The 19,757-nt window shown below is 37.4% G+C and overlaps 1 pseudogene; it reads left to right on the top strand.

Moving 5' to 3' along the window:
• LOC105087340 (large ribosomal subunit protein eL8-like) overlaps positions 1-2,724 on the top strand; it is a 69,258-nt pseudogene extending 66,534 nt beyond the window's left edge.
• The last annotated feature ends 17,033 nt before the right edge of the window (positions 2,725-19,757 follow it).

The following is a 19,757-nucleotide window of genomic DNA, read 5'->3' as shown; positions in this document are numbered from 1 at the left end:
GTGCATATAAAAGTAATGCTTACACTATAGTCAAGTAAATGTGCAATAGTCTTATGTCTAAAGACACAATGCAAGCATTTTAATTGAAAATATTTTATTACTGAAAAATTCTAATCATCCCCCAAGCCCTCAGCGAGTTGTAATCTTTTTGCTGATGGAGGGTCTGGACTTGATGTTGAGGGTTGCTCACTGATCCAGGGTGGTGGCTGCTGAAAATTGGGGTGACTATGGCAATTTCTCAAAATAAGACAACAATGGAATTTGTCACATCGATTGACTCTTCCTTTCACAGACAATTTCTCTGTAACATGCAGTGCTCTGCAGTAGCATCTTACCCACAGCAGGACTTCTTTAAAAATTGGAGTCAATCCTGTTAAACCCTGCTATCGCTTTATCAACTAAGTTTATGTAATATTCTAAATCCTTTGTTGTCATTTCAACAGTCTTCATAGTGTCTTCGCCAGGGAGAGAGTCCATCTCAAGAAACCGCTTTCTTTGCTCATCCAGAAGAAGCAACTCCTCTTCCATGAAAGTTTTATCATGGAATTGCAGCAATTCAGTCACATCTTCAGGCTCCACTGCTAATTCTAGTACTCTTCATATTTCTACTTCATCTGCAGTTATTTCCTCCACTGAAATCTTGAACTCGTCCAAGTCATCCCTGAGGCTGGAATCAACTTCTTACAGACTCCTGTTAATGGGGCTATTCTGACCTCTTCCCATGAATCACAAATGTCCTTAATGGCATCTAGAATGGTGGGTGTTTTTCAGCAGGTTGTCAATGTACTTTGCCCAGATCTAGAGGAATCACTATCCATCACAGCTATAGCCTTACAAAATATTTTTCTTAAATAACAAGACTTGAAAGTAGAAATTACTTTTTGCCCCATTGGCCACAGAACGGATATTGTGTTAGCAGGCATGAAAACAACATTAATCTCAGACAATTCCATCAGAGCTCTTGGGTGACCAGGTACCTTGTCAATCAGCTGCTTCATCTTGCACTTTTCTGTTATAGAGATGGCTTCTTTCCTTAAACCTCATAAATCAACCTCTGTGAGCTTCAGATTTGCCTTCTGCAGCTTCCTCACCTCCTTCAGCCTTCACAGAATTGAAGAGAGTCAGGGCCTTGCTCTGGATTAGGCTTTGGCTGAAGGGAATGTTGCGGCTGGGTTGATCTTGTATCCGGACCACTCAAACTTTCTCCATATCAGCAATAGGGCTGCCTTGCTTTCTTATCATTTGTGTGTTCGCTGGAGTAGCACTCTTAATTTCCTTCAAGAACTTTTCCTTTACATTTGTGACTTGGCTAACTGTTTGGCACCAGAGGCCTAGTTTTCAGCCTGTCTTGGCTTTTGACATGCCTTCCTCACTGAGTTTAATTGTTTCTAGCTTTTGACTTAGAGTGAATAATGTGGACTCTTCTTTTCACTTGAACACCAGGAAGCCTTTGTAGAGTTATTAATTGGCCTAATTTCAGCAGTGCGTTTCAGGGAAAAGTGGCCCAAGCAGAGGGAAAGAGGTGGGGCGAATAGCAGTTCAGAGGAGCAGTCAGAACACACACAGTACTTATCAATTAAGTTTTCCATCTATATGGGAGTGGTTTGTGGTGCTTCAAAGAATTATAAGAGTAACATCAAAGATCGCTGATCACAGATCACCATAACAGACATAATATTTATAAAAAAATTTGAAATATTGTGAGAATTACCAAAATATGACACAGAGATATGAAATGAGCAAATGGTGTTGGAAAAATGGTGCTGAAAGACTTGTTCCATACAGGGTTGCCACAAACTTTCCATCTGTAAGAAACCAAAATATCTGCAAAGTACAATAAAGCAAAGTGCAATAAAATGAAGTATGTCTGTACTTTGAGGTGCAGGTCTAAGTTGGAAAGTGTGTGTTGACATAGTTTTCAAAGACGCATCAGAATTCTTTCAGTTGAAGAAATTTAAGAATGAATTAAGAATAGTGACAACACTTTATACAACCAAGATCAGTGATGCAGCTCTACCCTTCTGAGTGGCCCTAAACACGAACTTTCCAAGGAATTTGAGTTTCACTCACAATGTTACCATCTACTTCTCAGGACAGGATACCCAGCTCAAAAAAGATCTCACCTGCTTTGTCAAATGGCCCAATGGTATCAGATTGCAGAGGCAAAGCGGCTAAAATTGCCTCCCACGATTAACTGGTTCACCCCATCCTTGGACCTCCAGTGTCTCAACTGCTTAAGCTGGCCCACAAGTACAGACCAGACAAGAAGCAAGAGGAGAAGCAAGGTTGTTGTCTCAGGCTGAGAAGAAAGCTGCTGGCAAAGGGGATGTCTCCACCAAGAGGCCACCTGTCCCTCGAGCAGGGCTTAACACTGTCACCACATTGGTGGGGAACAAGAAGATTCAGCTGGTGGAGATAGCAAATAACGTGGATCCCATTGAGCTGGTTGTCTTCCTGCCTGCCCTGTGTCATGAAATGAGATTCCATACTGCCTTAGCAAAGGGAAGGCCAGGCTGGGGCATCTAGTCCACAGAAAGACATGTATTGCTGTCACCTTCACATGAGTTAACTCAGAAGACAAAGGAGTTCAGGCTAAGCTATCAGGACCAATTACAATGACAGATATGATGAGAACCGCCATCACTAGGGAGGCAAAATCCTGGGTCTAAAGTCACCAAGCTGGAAAAGGCAAAGGCCAAAGAACTGGTGGTCAAACTGAGCTAAGTTTACACTATCAAGTTTTCTGTACATAAAAGTTAAAAAAAAAAAAGTTTCCTTCAAATGAAGGAATTAAGATCATATGAAAAGACTAAACGAACAGGTAATTGGCTGATCCCTAGGATGTGAGGAACTAGGAAGAAAATATACTTATTGGGCAAGATCTATGTGTTGATCACTATGTATAATGTCAAAATGACTTTGTAAATATTACTATCTCCACTTTAAAAGTGGAGAAACGGGCTCAGAGAAATTATGTAACTTATTCAAAGTCTTTCAGCTTGTACAACATAAAAGGGTGATTTAAACTCAGGTTTGTTGAATTTCCAGTTCATTATTTCTGCTACACCTTGAAATTGTCCTAGACTATAGGAAATGAAATTTTACCATGTGCTATAAATTCCACAAAATGCCTGATAGTGAGGTATGTTCCCTACCAGTGAAAATAAACTCTTTGCTATGTAACTAAACCCCTACACTTTAAAACTGAAAACAGTAGAGTTAACCAATTAAAAGAAAAAGTATTCGTTTGGTTGAATAAATTAGTAAATCTTCATGGAACATTTGATATGAGTAAAAGGCAATATAATGGAGACTATTGTTTCTACTTTTTAATTAATATCCAAAATGCAAAATACAAATATAAAAGATGGGGTATATCTAAAATTTATATTGATATAAACTATGTATTGAACTACAGAAACTATATCAATACAAACCAAAAATACTAGACACAAAAAGGATATTTCATCTCCAAAGTAAAAAGAAATCTTTGATATGTAAACCAGAATTAAATCTCAAAATTCTATTTAGGTTACAAAAATTTAACACTTACACTTTTCACCCTTGATTTACTTAAGATAAATGATACAATTTTTTGGATAGCGTTTTCTAACAACCCTGTAATAGAATTAAGATATCTGAGTATTGTATCTTGCCTGACTACTTACTTAGGGAAGACTCTAGATACCCTATCTTATTTTCAACCTTTGAAAATAGTCTTTAAAATAGATAAAATAAAAATTTTAAAAAGGAAGTCATGATTGTAGCAGATATGATGAAATGGGACTGGTCACACATTAGATAATGTATAATTTTACTCGAATGAGTTAATTATATGTTGTAGGACAGTTTTGACTTGTCTGGACAAACACATTTTGTCCTCTGTTTATGCAAACGATGGTAGAAAGCATAAAGACATGCTTGATCCCAGTTGGCTTGTAACTACTATTTTCATTTGCAAGAGGGCTATGTTCTTACATTCTTGGCTCCAAAGCCAGCACAAATTATGCTCCCTGTGATTAAAAGATGATATTGGCTATCCTTCCCTCAGCCTTGGGGCCACCTTGTCTGGGCTCTAAGTGTGAGATAAATCTTAAACTCATTCTCTTTTGCCTTTTACCATTACCAACAGACTTTCTGTTCTCAGGAGAAAAATGGCAATTAGTCTCCCTACTGAGTTAAAGGATAATTAGAGATTTTATTATTTCTCTATTTAAATATCCTTGAAATTTTTATTAGAGAATTTGTATGGCTTTAGATTGAAATGAAGTGTGATGGTTTTTACCTTTTGTTGGTGTATTAATTATCTAGGGCTGCCATTACAAATACCACAGACTAGGGGGCTTGAACAACAGAAATTTATTGTTTCACAATTCTGGAGGTTGGAAGTCCAAGATCAAGGTGTTGGCCAGGTTGGTGTCTCCTGAGGTTTCCCTCCTTGGCTAGCAGATGCCACCTTCTCATTGTGCCCACCCATAGTCTTCCCTCCGTGGATGTGCACTCCTGGTATCTCTCTCTAAATGCCCTCTTCTTATAAAGACACCAGTCAGATTGATAACCGCCAACTTTAAATACCTATTTTCAACTTATTCACCTTTTTAAAGATATCTTCAAATGCATCCACATTCTGAGATTCTGAGGTGTCAGAGTTGAGACATCAATATATAAACTCTGGATAACACAATTCAGTCCATAACTGTTGGAATGCTCAATTTTTAAGACACATATGAGATATTGGAATAAACTGTCTTTGAGGCTTTTTGACAAAATTCTGGAAACTCCACTGAAGTTTAGTTGAAAATATTCTCTGTGTTTCTCTATTCTCAGGTATCTAATTCCTTACTAGTCTCTTGTAGTGAAGATAGTCTCCCAAAAAGTTTGTTAGTTTTTTATGTATGCTTATGCTGAGTTCTTTCCTAATCCCATTCCACCATTTTATTAATGCCAATTGTTTTTCATTACACTCATATTTTTTAAGATTATATGTATCCTACTCTATATATCCCCCTACAGGTAGCCTCATTCCTTTTATGTTTTATAGCTATGTCACAGAAGCTATGTCTTTCAATATATAAATATTATCTCTTTCAATAATAAAAACAACACAGTGAACTCCACTTCCTTGCAAGATGGAATGACCATTACTCTAGCAAGAGCACAATGGACAAACTAAAAATTATGCTTTTTTTTTTTAAAGCCACCAAAGTATGGTGAATAAATAGAAGTCTAGTGAACTAAATTCCAAACAGGGATAAACCCTTCATAACAGAGTGAAAAACAGCTGTCACCTTCATATATGGGACTATTGCCTTGCCCTGCTACTGGCAGAAGCTAAGGAAAGACCTATGCAGAAAGATTCATTTTTCTGGGCAAAGGAAAATGAGTTAGAGTTTGATTGACAGAATGACCTGGCATGATAGATAGAAGTCTGGAGAAGCACAAGTGCCAAAATAAATCCATTCTGAAAATTCTCATGTTCTGGGAATCTTGCTGATTTCCCATTGGGAGGAAAAGGAGATCTTGCATCACACACAAGACTGAAATTTAATCTCGAGGTGAACTGAAACTAACCATTTTCCTCCCAGCTCAAATTCTAATGAGATTAAAGAAATGAGCCCTCCAGAAGTCAATAAGGGGAATTCAGGAGTTGGGCTATAAGGCAAAGGGAGATTTATGTACAGTTGGCCCTCCATACCAGGGATGTGGAACCTGTGGAAATAGAGGGCCCGCTATACTAGGCAATTTTATATAGAAGGCTTGAGCATTCCTGGATTTTGGTAGTTGCAGGGGTAGTGGCACTAATCCCCCCACAGATGCTGAGGGATGACTGTTATCTCATTTGAAAACAGTTATAAACTGAAACTAATTAAAGTTGTGGCTCACAAGATACGAAAATGATCAGCCTTCGTCCTTGCTGCCTAGCAAAGAAAAGTGTGAATTCTATCAGGGAAAAACAAAACAAAACAAAACAAAACAAAAACATACTCTACTGTCCCTTTATACAAAATATGTAACATACGTTAAAAAATTATTATTAGATTTACAAATAAACAGGGAAATGTGACCTATACTCAAGAGGCAGACTCATGGATTACCTTGATTTTGGAACAAACAGATAAGGAATTTAAAAATAATTATTATGAAGTAGTTATAACATTTAGAGGAAAGATGCATAACATTGAAGAACGGATAGAGAATTTCAGCAGAGAAGCAGAAACCCAGTATTAAACCAAGTGGAAATTCTAGAACTGAAAATTAAAATGCATGAAATGAAGAATTCATTGGATAGATTTAATATGATTTGAACAGCAGAAGGAAGGATCAGGTAGTCAGAGATGGGTCAATAGAAATTCAGAATAAATATAAAGAGACTACAATCAGACACATTTAAGCAAAGCTTGTGGAAATCTGAGCCACAGCAATCAGAGAAGAAAAGTAAAAAGGAATACAAATTGGAAAGGAAGAAGTAAAACTGGCACTGTATGCAGATGACATGATGCTATACATAGAAAATCCTAAAGATGCTACCAGAAAACTACTAGAGCTCATACATGCATTCAGTAAAATTGCTGGATATAAAATTAAAAGAAATCTGTTCTATTTCTACACAGTAACAACAAAATGTCAGAAAGAGAAATTAAAGAAACAATTTCATTTACCGTCACATCAAAAAGAAAATACCTAGGAATAAACCTACCTAAGGAGGCAAAAGACCTGCACTCTGAAACTATAAGCTGATGAATGAAATTGAAGATGACATAGACAGATGGAAAGCTAAACCATGTTTTTGGATTACAAGAATCAATATTGTGAAAATGACCATACTACCTATGGCAATCTACAGATTCAATGCAATCCTTTTCAAATTACCAATGGCATTTTTCATAGAACTGGCACAAAAATTTTAAAACTTGTATGGAAATGCAAAGGATCCCAAATAGCCTAAACAATCTTGAAAAAGAAAAATGGAGCTGAAGGAATCAGGCTCCCTGACTTCAGACTATACTACAAAATTACAGCAATCCAAACAATATGGTACTGGTACAAAAACAGACACATACATCAATAGAACAGGATAGAAAGCCCAGAAATAAAGCCACACACTTATGTTCAATTAATCTATGACAAAGGTGACAAGAATATACAATGGAGAAATGTTAGTCTCCTCAATAAGTGATGCTGGGAAAACTGGACAAATACATGTGAAAAAATGCAATTAGAACATTCACTAACACTATATACAAAAATAATCTCAAAATTGATCAAAGACCTAAATGTAAGACTGGATATTCTAAAACTCCTAGAAGAAAACATAGGCAGAGTATTCTTTGACATAAATAGCAGCAATATTTTTTTGGATCCATCTCCTAGAGTAATGGAAATAAAGGCAAAAATAAGTAAATGGGACTTGGTTAAACTTAAAAGCTTTTGCACAGCAAAGGAAACCATAAACAGAATGGTTTGAAAAGACAACCTACAGAATAGGAGAAAATATTTGCAGATGATGCAACCAACAAGGAGCTAGTTTCTGAAATATACAAACAGATCATTTAGCTCAATATTAAAAAACAAACAAACAACCCAATAAAAAAATGGGCAGAAGACCTAAATAGACTTCTCTCCATGACATCCAAATAACCAACAAGCACATAAAAAGATACTCAATATTGCTAATTATTAGAGAAACGCAAATAAAAATGCAATGAGGTATCACCTCATAACAGAATGGCTGTCATTAAAAAGTTCATCCAGGATACACAGTCTTTACACTTACTCATGGAACATTTACCAAAGTAAACTCATGTTGACTTATAAAGCAGATCTCAAATCCAAAGAATTGAAAAGAATGCTGATAAATGTTTTCAGACCAATGAAATTAAATTAGAAAACTGTATCCAAAAAAATAACTGGAAGATTCCAAAATATCTGGAAAATTTAAAATATATTTCTAAATAATCCATAGGTCAAAGAAGAAATCCTAATAGAAATTAGAAAATATTTTAAACAGATGATAATGAAAGCACAACATGTTAAAATTTGCTGGGCACAGTTAGATCAGTTTTTAGTGGGAAATCTAAAGTTTTTTAAGTGCATATATTGGTAAAGTATATAAATCTAAAATTAGTGATCTGATTTTCTACATCATGGAGCTATAAAAAAGGAAATTAAACCCAAATAAGTAGAAAGAAGGAAATAATAATCTTGGCAAAAATCAACCAAAATAAAAAATGAACATGAGAGACAATTTTTTACAAAACTATGAAAAAAATGCAAAGTCTGATTCTTTGAAAAGATTAATAATATTGAAAAACCTCTAAAAAGATTGATCAAGAAAGAGAGAGGGAGACAATGTAAATAACCATTATCTGGGGTATAAGATAGACCTCACAGACTGCACAAATTTTAAAAAGAAAACAAGAAATTATTTTTTTTGACAACTTCTTGCCAATAAACTCAATAATTAGATGAAATGAGCAGATTCTTCAGATCAAGTTTATAAAGCTAACACAAAACAAAATGGAAAAACTGAATAGTCCTGTAAGTTGTAAAGATATTGCATTTGCAAAGAACAAATCATTCATTGAAGAGAACTCCAGGTCCAGATGACTTTGTTAACGAAATATCTACCCAACATTTAAAGAAAAAAACATATCACCAGTAAACATTTTCAGAGACAGAGTGGGAATACTTTCCAGCTATGAAACCAGCATAACCCTGACACTAAAACCTGAGTAGAACATTACAAGAAAAGAACATTACAGGCCAACAACCTTATGATTGTAGATGCAAAAATCCCTTAAAAATATCATTAAATTGAATCTTAACAACATATAAAATATGTAATATGAATAAGTGAAATCTATTCCATCAGTGAAACATTTTTTGTTGTTTTGTTTTTTCACAAGGTATTTATTTAACATTCCAAAATCCATTGTTACAAATTACAACACACACATGCACCAGAAAAAATGAAAATAAGTGTTCAGTTTAATAGATGCAAAAGATCTATTTGACAAATTTCAACCACTCTTTTGTGATGAAAAGCTCTCGGTAAACTGTAGGTACCTGGGAAATTTCTTATTCTGACAATGCATATCTATGCAAAACCTATGACAAGTATGCTTATGAGGAAATACCAAACAAATTTTTCCTAAGATCTTGAACAAGTTAAGGGTGTCTACGTTCACCAGTTACAACTAATATTATATTGGTCTGGAACTCCTAGCCAGTTCAATAAGGAGAGTGAAAGAAATAATAGGCATAAAAATGAAAAAAGGTGAAGTAAAACTGTATTTATGTTGTATATGTAAAAAAATCCAAAACAATCCTCAAACAAGCTACTATCATAAGTGAATTTCATAAGCTCCTGGGCTGCAAGGTCAATAGAAAACATGCATTTCTAGACACTATCAATAGGTAACTGGAGAAAGAAAATTTGAAAATAAAACCATGTACTGTAACACGAAAAAACATCAAATCCCAGGAAAATATAGAGAAAAATATTACATCTCAATACTAGAAGCTACAAAATATGACTATAAGAAATTAATGAAGACCTAAAAAATTACTTGGAAGAATCGATATCATTACAGCGTGAATCTGACGCAGCATAATTCTAATAAAACATCCCAGCTCGCTCTTTAGAAACTGATGTATTGATTTTAAGACTTATATGTAATTCCAAAGGATCTAAATAGACAGGACAATCTTGAAGATGAAGAACAAAGTCAGGTTTACTCTATCTCACTTACTCTGTGATTCCATTTATACACAGAAAAAAGGAGAAATCAGAAGAATGATTACTTAGAGGAGGGATTTTTCTGAAACGGAAAAAAGAAGAAACATTTTCAGTCTTGTCCAACTAAAACTAACTTTTTATTCCTGTCTTGGACTAATCCGATAATTTTAAGTGAAGTCAGGAAATAATGAAGAACAATCACAAGGCATTAATCAATAGACAAGTTTTGAGTGAAATCCTTATTCTTTGAAACATATTCTTAGATTACTTTATCTCTGCACTGACTTGGCCTTTTTTAATCTTCCTGTGCTTCAGCATGAGGGGGAAGAGAAGTTTCTCTAACTTTCTGAACGACTTCGTCATCTGACAGCATCTAAAACAAAGTAGGCTTTTGTAAATTTTCCTGATGACAGCTCAACTGAAGATGAATTTCATTTACAGCAGACTGCTGCTGGCAACCAGCTGGGGGCTGAATGGAGTATTTAGAATAGCTATTATTCAATGTTCCCTCAAAAGTAAATGAACTTACCCATGTGCTCGCTCAACAGTTAGTGGAAACAAATGTGAAGGCTCACTCCCAGAGAAGGCAGAGTTTAAAGGTGGAGAGACCCTTGGCCCATGACAGATTGAAGTATTAGACTTGAATCATGATTGAGGGCAGGGAGACAGACAGTTATTTGGGGCACAAAATGATATATCTGAAATTAACAGCTAACCAACACTTATGGAATGAACTGAGGGATTTTTTTTTTAAGTTTTGTTTTTAGAAAAGAGTTTAGTAGAGTTAAAAATTTATGCTCGCCTGCAGCTGTGAAAAACTTCCTTGGTAACTTTTCATTTTTTAATGCGTCTCATTGGTGGTGGTCAGATGCTATACATCACTACCAACACTTTTATGCCTGGTCTGTGCCTATTTGTAGCAATATCCTTAAATCATAGTAATTGGGTCCTTTGTGTTTTCCATCACAAATCTTGTATGAGAGTGCAGTTTCCTTACTTCCTCCCATATCTTCCTTTTGCCCATTCTTATTTCAGCCTAGACTAGATAACTGTTTCAAGGACATTGTTTGAAATTTTTACCTTTTTTTTTTTTAACAGGGGATATTTACTTGAGTCGTAGGTGATCAACTCTTTTGTCCCTTTCATGTTACTCTATTTTTTTAAGCTGTCCAAGCCTATGTTTAAGGATCATGTCTAAACATCATGACAAGTTCTGTGTTTCATTTTTTCAGTAGGATTAACATTTCTGATATGAATTCTAGTGATCAAGTTAAAGAAAATAACTACCTAAAAAGGCTCAAATACTTCTTATCTTGAATTCTGAATAATAACATCATTTGACAAATCCCATCTAATAAACTCATGTCCAGATTATGTGCTCAGTGAATTCCAAAAAGAGTAATCTATTGTAATAGATGCCAAATGAGTGTTGGGGATGGCATGTGCTATAGTATGATTTCAATTTTGAATTTAGAATACCTCCCAATTTATGTTCCCTATGGGTATGTTGTTTTTTCTCTCTCTGTACTTTATCCATAATTAAGACTGTGGAAAAGCTCCTGTTAAACAACAGGCAAAGTTTACACCTTCTCTTGGGGGTCATGTGAGGAGAGGGACAGAAAGGTCAAATTATAAAATAATAAAGTAATATCTTTAGGAGAAGTTCCCACATATCCATGTACAGCCGTGCATGGGAACATTAATTCACGGTTGATGGCAGGAAGTGGTTGACTATGATCTTGGGAAATCATGGAATTTAAAATTCACTGATTGCCTGGTGAGAAAGTACACAGAGCTACAGAGAGATGGAAGATCAGTGGGAATCTGGGTTTAGGACAAAGAAGGTTCCACTTGTGAGAGTTTGCAGGTGAACAATTAATTGGCCAGGACCACGGAATCCAACAGTGGCTCCCCCCAAAACCTCAAAGGCCAGGCCTGACCAGTTCCTTCCTAGTACTCATCATTCCAGAGAGCAAACCAAATCAGCTGCTGCACAAGACTCACCACAGAGGATCCAGAGTAGATCAATGGAGAAAGATTTGTTTCTACCCTTCATTCCCTGCCACATAGGACCTTAGCTCTACTTCCCACACACAGGCAGACATCATCTGGAGAGGGCAAGGGGAGGAGACAGAGCCAAAGAAGTCTGCTTTAGACTGAAAAGAGATGGAGAGACTGATTACACAGAAGACATTGAAATCATATACATTGGCACATTTAACTTTTTTATTGTTCAGTGGGGTGAAAAAGATCAGAACCATTAAATGAAATAAACAAAGCTACATTTTCTTTGAACAACTAAGGGCAGCAAGAGTGAATTAATGACCTGTATACACATAAAGAGAAAAAAAAATCCCCAAATTGGAAAGCAATTGTCTATATTATTAATATTATAAGCAATTGGCCTAAAGGTCAGTAGGTTTTTTCTTAACTTTCCTTCTAGTGAGAGGCATCGCAGCACATAGTGGTTGATGGCATGGTTTCTGGAGCCAGTTTCCTCCTCCATAAAGTGAGGTAAAAAACGGCATTGGTTTATTGGGTTGTTGTGAGAATTAGAGGAGTTAATGCACCTAGAATATATAATACAGCAACTCATTAGTAAGCACTCAATAAATATGAACTATGGTTATTTAGAAATATTAGCTAAGTAAATACTCTCGGAGTTTAGAAGAGCATGAGGTCATTACAGAGTGAAATGGTCCAAGAAGCCTTTCTTAGGAATTGGAGCTTAAGCTGCACTTTAAAGGGGAAGGTCCAGCGGGTAGAGTTAGCAGGAGGGGAGTTCTTTCCACTTAGTTAAAAGCTAAGACATACGAGCAGGAATAAACAAATGGTCTTTAAGAAAAAGAGAAGTACCATAGGTGTCTAGGACTTCAACTACTTAGGTACACACTAACTTCTGGAAGAATGTCCTTCATGCAACATTTTTTTTCCACCCATTTTTCCCTAGATGCTCAGAAAACATGACAATTCCTGATATATTTCACCCAATCAATAGGGCCCCCAGGAAGCTATACCTCTGAAATTGTAAGACCCAGGCTGAATTTTTTCCTAGATCATCCTTGGCCTTTTGGGTAACAGCAGAAGTTTCTCCACCCCTAGATTTTGTGGTTCTCACCACACCTCACAGACTGGAATCCCAGCCCCATACACAAGGCAGCAGGGCATGTCCACAGGCAACCACAATTTCGTCTTTTCTGACAATTCAAGGCATGCATTAAAAGGCTAGAGACAAAAACGAACTAAATACATTAAAATAGATTAGGAAGAAAGAGAATATTTATTGAATGAATGATTGAAGGAATGGGGAAATAAGAAAACAGAGTATAGAAAACAGTTCTCCTGTATCCCGTACATTAAGTAGTCCTTAGATTCAATTCAGCTCACCTTCATAAGTATATACTATGGGCAAGGGAAATAAAATACACAACATAGTGACCTTCAAAGATCTTTCACTTTGCTCTGCTTTGGTCTTGGCCCTCTAAGTGGAGGCCATGCATACATGCAATGAGCTATTTTCCTCTGGGATTCAGCCAGGTGACCTTCTCATTAACCCTCCTGTCCTGATGTTTCTTGAGTTCATCATTCTGCCTGTCCGATCATCTTCAGGGTCTATTCTGGCTCCTGATTCATATCTGTTTCGTGATCTTTTTGAAAATATATATCTCAGTTCTTGACCTTGTTTCATTTGTACTTAGCTGCTGACTTTAAATGAACACCTTCATTAAACTAATGAGGAGGAAGTAGAGGAAGAAATGAAACACAATTTTGCAGGACTTAGAGATTGATTGGATATAAGGTGCGAGCATTAATGGCATCAGCACAGCACTTTGGAGCCTTACAGGCGGGAGAAGATTTTGGTAAAAATAGGGGAAAAGTGTTTGGAGGTGGGAAGAGATGATGGGTTAAGGGGAGAGAGAGAACCAATAATCTGATGCAGGGAATGAATTATGTCTTCCCTTCTATCAATCATATGTTAGTCAATCTTTTGATATGCATTAATTCATTTCACAACATTTGTCTGAATTAAGCACTGTAATAACTATTTTATAAAGAAAGACACTGAAGTTCAGAGTTTAAATGATTGTCTAAGATTCCAGAACTAGTAAATCATAGGTGCAGGTTTTCTTTCATCTTGACTGAGTTGACCAGTTGACTCTAAGTCGACTGCTCTGCTAAGCATATAATGGGAGCAAGTGAAGGAGTCACAAAATGGCTTCCCTGATGCTAAGGCAGCTTACAGAGTTCACTGTGATGGATTAATCTTTTTTCTCAGAGTTCTTTCTAACTGACTAACCTGTTTTACTCTTTGCTGCCATTGTTTAACTTGCTTGAATGATTACGTGCTTAGCAACCCCGACACTATGATTTACGCCCTACCCTAAATACCTTGTATCCGAAACCCAGAAGCTATTTTCCAGAAAGAAGTTCCCATGACACAAGATAAACTTTTGTAAAGGACTCTGTTGTTCATTATCACTGATATGCTCCATCCAGTTTGCCTACATAATCACCAAACTCCAATCCCAAGATGGGTTCATAGTTTCCAGGGCATTAGCCTGCTCTGACTCCCCTTTGCTGGGCAAAGCAAAAAAGCAGCTCTCTTTGCTCCCAAAACTCTACCTCTAAGTTTGAATTCACTTTTCGGGGTGCGGAGGCAGATTTTTTGGCAACACAAGCAGCTTCTCTCCTGTTCTAACATTGATTTGTGTATACCCTCCACCAATTCAAAGATTCACAAGGCTCTACTGGAAAGAATTAGTGTGCTTGGTTTCCTGTTTAAGCTCTCTGTCTCTAAAATGGTCTTATCAGTTTACTTCTTGCTTTAAGTACAAAAATTCTTATTTTTTTGTATATATCTATTTTTTTTATTCAGTTTACAATGTTGTGTCAATTTCTGGTGTACAGTACAATGCTTCAGTCATACATGAACATACATATATAACATACATATATCTGTTTTCATATTCTTTTTCACCATAAGTTACTGAAAATTCTAAATGCAGTCTGTGACATGATTGTCCTGGACTCCTTTATCTCCAAATTCTCTTCCTGTTCTAACAGTCCAAGATTCATTAAACATGACGTCCAATAAAATTACATGTGAACAAGCCAACATGTAAGACAGGAGAAGGGCTCATCTCCAAGATTGTGAAAGACTTCCTTGTAGTTCTAACATCATCAAGATGCTAATAAATGTTAGAAACTCTTAAATAATAAGGAAACTCATGAGAAGTGAATGACTTGTCCCAGATGATGCTCCAAGTCAAAAGAAGGACTTGGCACACAACCCAAATCAGAAATCAAAATTCAGAATCCTGCTGTAACCGCCGGAAATGACTACTGCTGACATATTGGCCATCAAAATAAAAGCAGCTGGAATCTATTGATATTTGGACTCTGTTTGGAATCCTTTGTTGCTAATGTATTCTAAAAGTATTTTTTGAAAGCTGTCTTAAATGTTTTCTGTGGGCTGTTTGTAAACGTGGGTTATGTGATACACATCTGCAAGCTACATGATGAACTATTTTGTATTCTATGCTCCATATTTATCATTTTCTTAATCTGATGTTTTGGAAAAAAGGACTGTGTACTGGAGTCTCATGTGTTTGCCGGTGGTGCTCAGCTTGTTTAAATTATCAGATGTTTTTACTAAATTATAATTATCCTTTATTAAGACCAAAACACTATTTGGCTTACAGCAAACCTCATCTGACTGGTGAATCATGAGGATATGTTTTTGTTTGAACAGATTACAGAGAAAGCATTCATTTATAGTCATCATAACTAACTAACGCTTTTGGTATTTCTTAAGGGCATTGAGAAGTTAACCTTTGCAACAACTTAAAAGGTGTTGATTTAACCAAACTTTGACTTGCTCTAACTTCAGATTATACTTGTTTTGAAAATCCAATGGTTTTTACAAGTTCCAGTTGGGGAATAAATCCACTTATATCCTCTACTGAAAAAGAGTTCTTTAACTGAGAAAAAGTTTTTTGTTTGTGTGTGTGTGTGTGTGTTTTATAAGGAGCAGCTTTCTGAGTGTATAAATAGTATAGTAAAGAAGAAAGACGAAATTCTCCCCAGTCTGCTCAACTGACCAAGTCAGTCCTGGAGGTGAATGGAGACATGAATCCCAGCCTTTGAACCAACTCTTGTACAAACACGTACTTGGAAGGCTCCTGTTCTTGTTGCGTAGTCTTTATTGCATGCAGTTAGTAGATATGTCTTGAGAACAAACCATAGGTAAGCACTGCAGTAAGTACAAGAGGTGAAAAAGGTGAGGAGTATTGTCCTGTTTTCAGGAGATGAGCTGACAATGACTCCAGGAGGAAGCAATGATGCAGCAGGGCAAATGGGGGCGGAGGGCAAGTCCTAGGACACAGCACAGGCACAAGGCCGAAGTGCAGAGTAATCAACGTGTTCTTTTGCTCATCGAGCTCAGTTCTTTCAGAAGCACCTAGTCCAGTGCAGCGATGACAAACTTTTAGGTCATAACCTTGAGTAGAACTTCCATCTCATGTACCTGCTTTTTTCCCAGTCTACTTCAGTCCACCGTTCAAGCGCTGGCTCTCTCAGACCTGTGAGTGTGCTGTCCAGATGCCTGGATCCACTGTAGTCTCTTGTGTGGCCCAGAAGGTACCTGATTTTAAATGAGCTTCTGACACTTAGCCAGGCTCCTGTCAGCTTCCTGGGCAGGTGCTGCCACCAAGGAAATACTGCTTCCACTTCTCACCCTCAGCGGAGCCTTTCTCATGGCTTCTTAGGGGGCTATGGGCTGGTTCGGGGTTCTAGCCAACTTCAGAGGCACACGTTTCACTTGTGTGTGGAAAGCTCGCAGGAGGCTGGCAAACATAGCTTTATGAGAATCTTTGACTTGGCCCTCTCCCACTCCCCTGTGATGCTCTTCTACGTCCCTGTACCCAGGCATCACTGGCTGGATCATCTTCATATGTCCCGCCACTCTGCCAGCTTGAGGTATGAAGCCATCCCGAGACTCTCATGTTCGGTAGCCCCTAGAAAGGTCAGGGAGAAGTCTCCCAGTTTCCTCCCACACCCGTATCATCACTAAATTGGTGAGGACAGGCACGTGGGTTTCACTTTCCTCCACACATCCTCCTGTTCCTCTTATACCAGCTTTTCCAGGGATGGGAGAAAAATCATTTTTCGCATTGCTGGATTGGTCTCTATGAAAAGTAGTACTTTTCATTCTTTATTTCCAGAGGTCTCCATAGCAGTTCATGCACAGATAGCTTGTCTGTTAGAATAAGAGTGGGAGTGGGTGGGGAGATTAGATGAGTGGTGGAGAGAAGGGACCAACCAATAACACGGAGAGGGAAGAGAGGGAATCCTCCACTGATGTTTCACATGATTGTGCGACAGTAGTGACTTCTTGGTGTTCAGTGGCTGAGTGACCTTCCAGTTTGATTTGCCCAGGAGATGCAGTTTACACATTCTATTCTAGTCTGTCTGTCTTTTCTTTCTTTTTTTCTTCCCTTCCTCCCTTCCTTCCTCCCTCCCTCCCTCCCTCCCTCCCTTCCTTCCTTCCTTCTTTTCTTTCTTTCTTTCTTTCTTTCTTTCTTTCTTTCTTTCTTTCTTTCTTTCTTTCTTTCTTTCTTTCTTTCTTTCTTTCTTTCTTTCTTTCTTTCTTTCTTTCTCTCTCTCTCTCTCTCTCTCTCTCTCTCTCTCTCTCTCTCTTTCTTTCTTTCTTTCTTTCTTTCTTTCTTTCTTTCTTTCTTTCTTTCTTTTCTTTCTTCTGTATTTTATCAGGGTAAGAACACTTAACATGAGATCTGTCCTTCTCACAAATTTTTAAGTGGACTGTATAATACTGTTAACTGCAGGGGAAATGTCGTAGAGCAGATCTCTGGGTCTTACTCATCTCTCACAATTAAGAATTTATGCCCATTAATTAGTAACTACCCATTTTCCCTCCCCTCCTCTGGCCCCCATTCACTGAGCACCCATAGTTAATAATTTGCAAGGATTTACTCTTTTGATAGGCCAACCAGAAAGATATCATACTCGAAAGGCAATTAATCCATGGGTACCCTAAACTCAATTGCTAGAAATATATGGAGCCAAACTTTGAGTCTTCCTTCCTACCACATCTAACTCTGTATATCTGTCTTTCTGTCTGTCCTTCTATTTATATGAATGTGTACATATATATATGTAATCTATGTCTATTAGTCTGTCTGTCTGTCTGTCTGTCTATCTATCTATCTATCTACCTACCTACCTATCTACCTATCTATCATATCTCTGTCTATAATCTGCAGCTTGATTTCTTCTGGTTGAAGGCAATAAAATTCATCCAGTCATGGAAGCCTAGAAATCTGTGGTTATTTTCTGCTTTGTCCTTTCTCTCATTCCCATACCAAGATTACTATCTGATCTGTGTATCTTTATTCACTCCTATATGTATCAAAAGCTTATCCTCTATTATACACCCCTCAAGAACGGATCAGGTTCCGATCTTAATCATCTCTCATTTAGGCCATTGGCAAAAGCCTCCAAATTAATCACTTTGCTTACTACCCTTACAGCGTCCTTCACACAATCGGCCACTAGCATAACCTTTCAAAAACAAAAGTTTTCTTATCTTACCCCCCTGCTTAAATCTTGTAGAGTGTTTCAAATGTATAGAGCAGTGATTCTCAAAATATCTAAGTATCAAAGCATTCTGGATCAGCAGCAACAGTAACTCTTTAGAACTGTAATTTCTTGGGCCCTAACCCAGACCTACTTTGAATCTGTATACATGGACCCAACAGCCTGCGTTTCAACACGTTTTCCAGATTATTCTGATGTACACTGGTTTTAGAAGCTGAAATAGCCCCCTAGACAACTTCATCCAAATGGTTTTTTCAGTCCCCTTGGATACTATGCCAGTTTTCTCTTACTCCTTGCATCTCTTAACTTCAAGTTACATCTAACTGCTCGCTATGTCTCTATGTTTTGCACATGCTATTTCCTTGCTTGGGGTGACTCTTCCCTCTTGGTCATCTGCTACTAAGCTTTCAGATCAAATATACTTAGCGTCTTCTCTAATTGTGCCGGCTGAGAAGAGGGGAGATGAGGTCAAAGTGAAACCTCGCCTCTTAACCCTTCTAATGTGGTCCTTCTTGATTTCTGTGGTCCAGTGGGGCGCTTCAGCTTCACCCCTGGGTTGAGGATTTTCACAGTGGTGTCTTGTCTATGGAGAGTTGCAAGTTGGTCTTCTTATGAGAGGGGTTGAAGTTGGGAACTACCTCTGTTGCTATCTTGGTGACATCACCTCAATCTAGGTTCACTCAGTTTGAGTCTCTTGCCCAGGAATTTGCATCAGAAACCCAGTGAAGTAAACACATGAATCTGGAGAAGTAGCAGCTGTAGCAACATTTGTAGCTCAGGGGCATTGTGGCTCTGGGCTCCGGGGAGAAGCCATGCCAGGTGCCTGTAGCATAGTGATGTTCAAGGTGGTGGCCATGGTGACCTTGCAGGCTGGCTCTGGAGAGTGAATGAAGCTGTGCTTTGTCTGCCTACTCTTCCCTTGTTCTTGCTCATTTTCTATGCTTGCTCCTGTAGCCCACCCAGGGTTACTGGCCAGTACATCACTCAGTCTTTTAGGATATGTACTGTTATTTTATTCCACTATTATTATTGTTTATTTACATACTTTTTAAACTTTTGAAAGTTCATTTGGAAATCAGAAATGAAATAGGAAATCCAGCTTTTTTTTTTAACTCTTAAGTAGCTAGACATTGTCCCAGCTCCTCTTACAAAACATTCTATTTTTCCCTCACTAATTTTAAGTGCAAATTTAAATGTATATGAAGTCCCAGGTGTATTTCTACTCTCAATTTGATTTCATCGGTTGCTGTATATTCTTGTAAAGATATCTAAATTCTCTTTCTCCCTCTGTCTCTCTCTCTCACATGTACACACACTTTTTTAGAATTTTTCAGATTATCCTTATCAGCTTATTCTTCAAGATAGAACTCAGTATTGTATTACTAAGTCCCTTACGAATTCA

This window comes from Camelus dromedarius, chromosome 4 (genome assembly GCF_036321535.1).
Source record: "Camelus dromedarius isolate mCamDro1 chromosome 4, mCamDro1.pat, whole genome shotgun sequence".
NCBI classification, from domain to species: domain Eukaryota; kingdom Metazoa; phylum Chordata; class Mammalia; order Artiodactyla; family Camelidae; genus Camelus; species Camelus dromedarius.
This window is presented reverse-complemented; position numbering and strand designations above follow the sequence as displayed.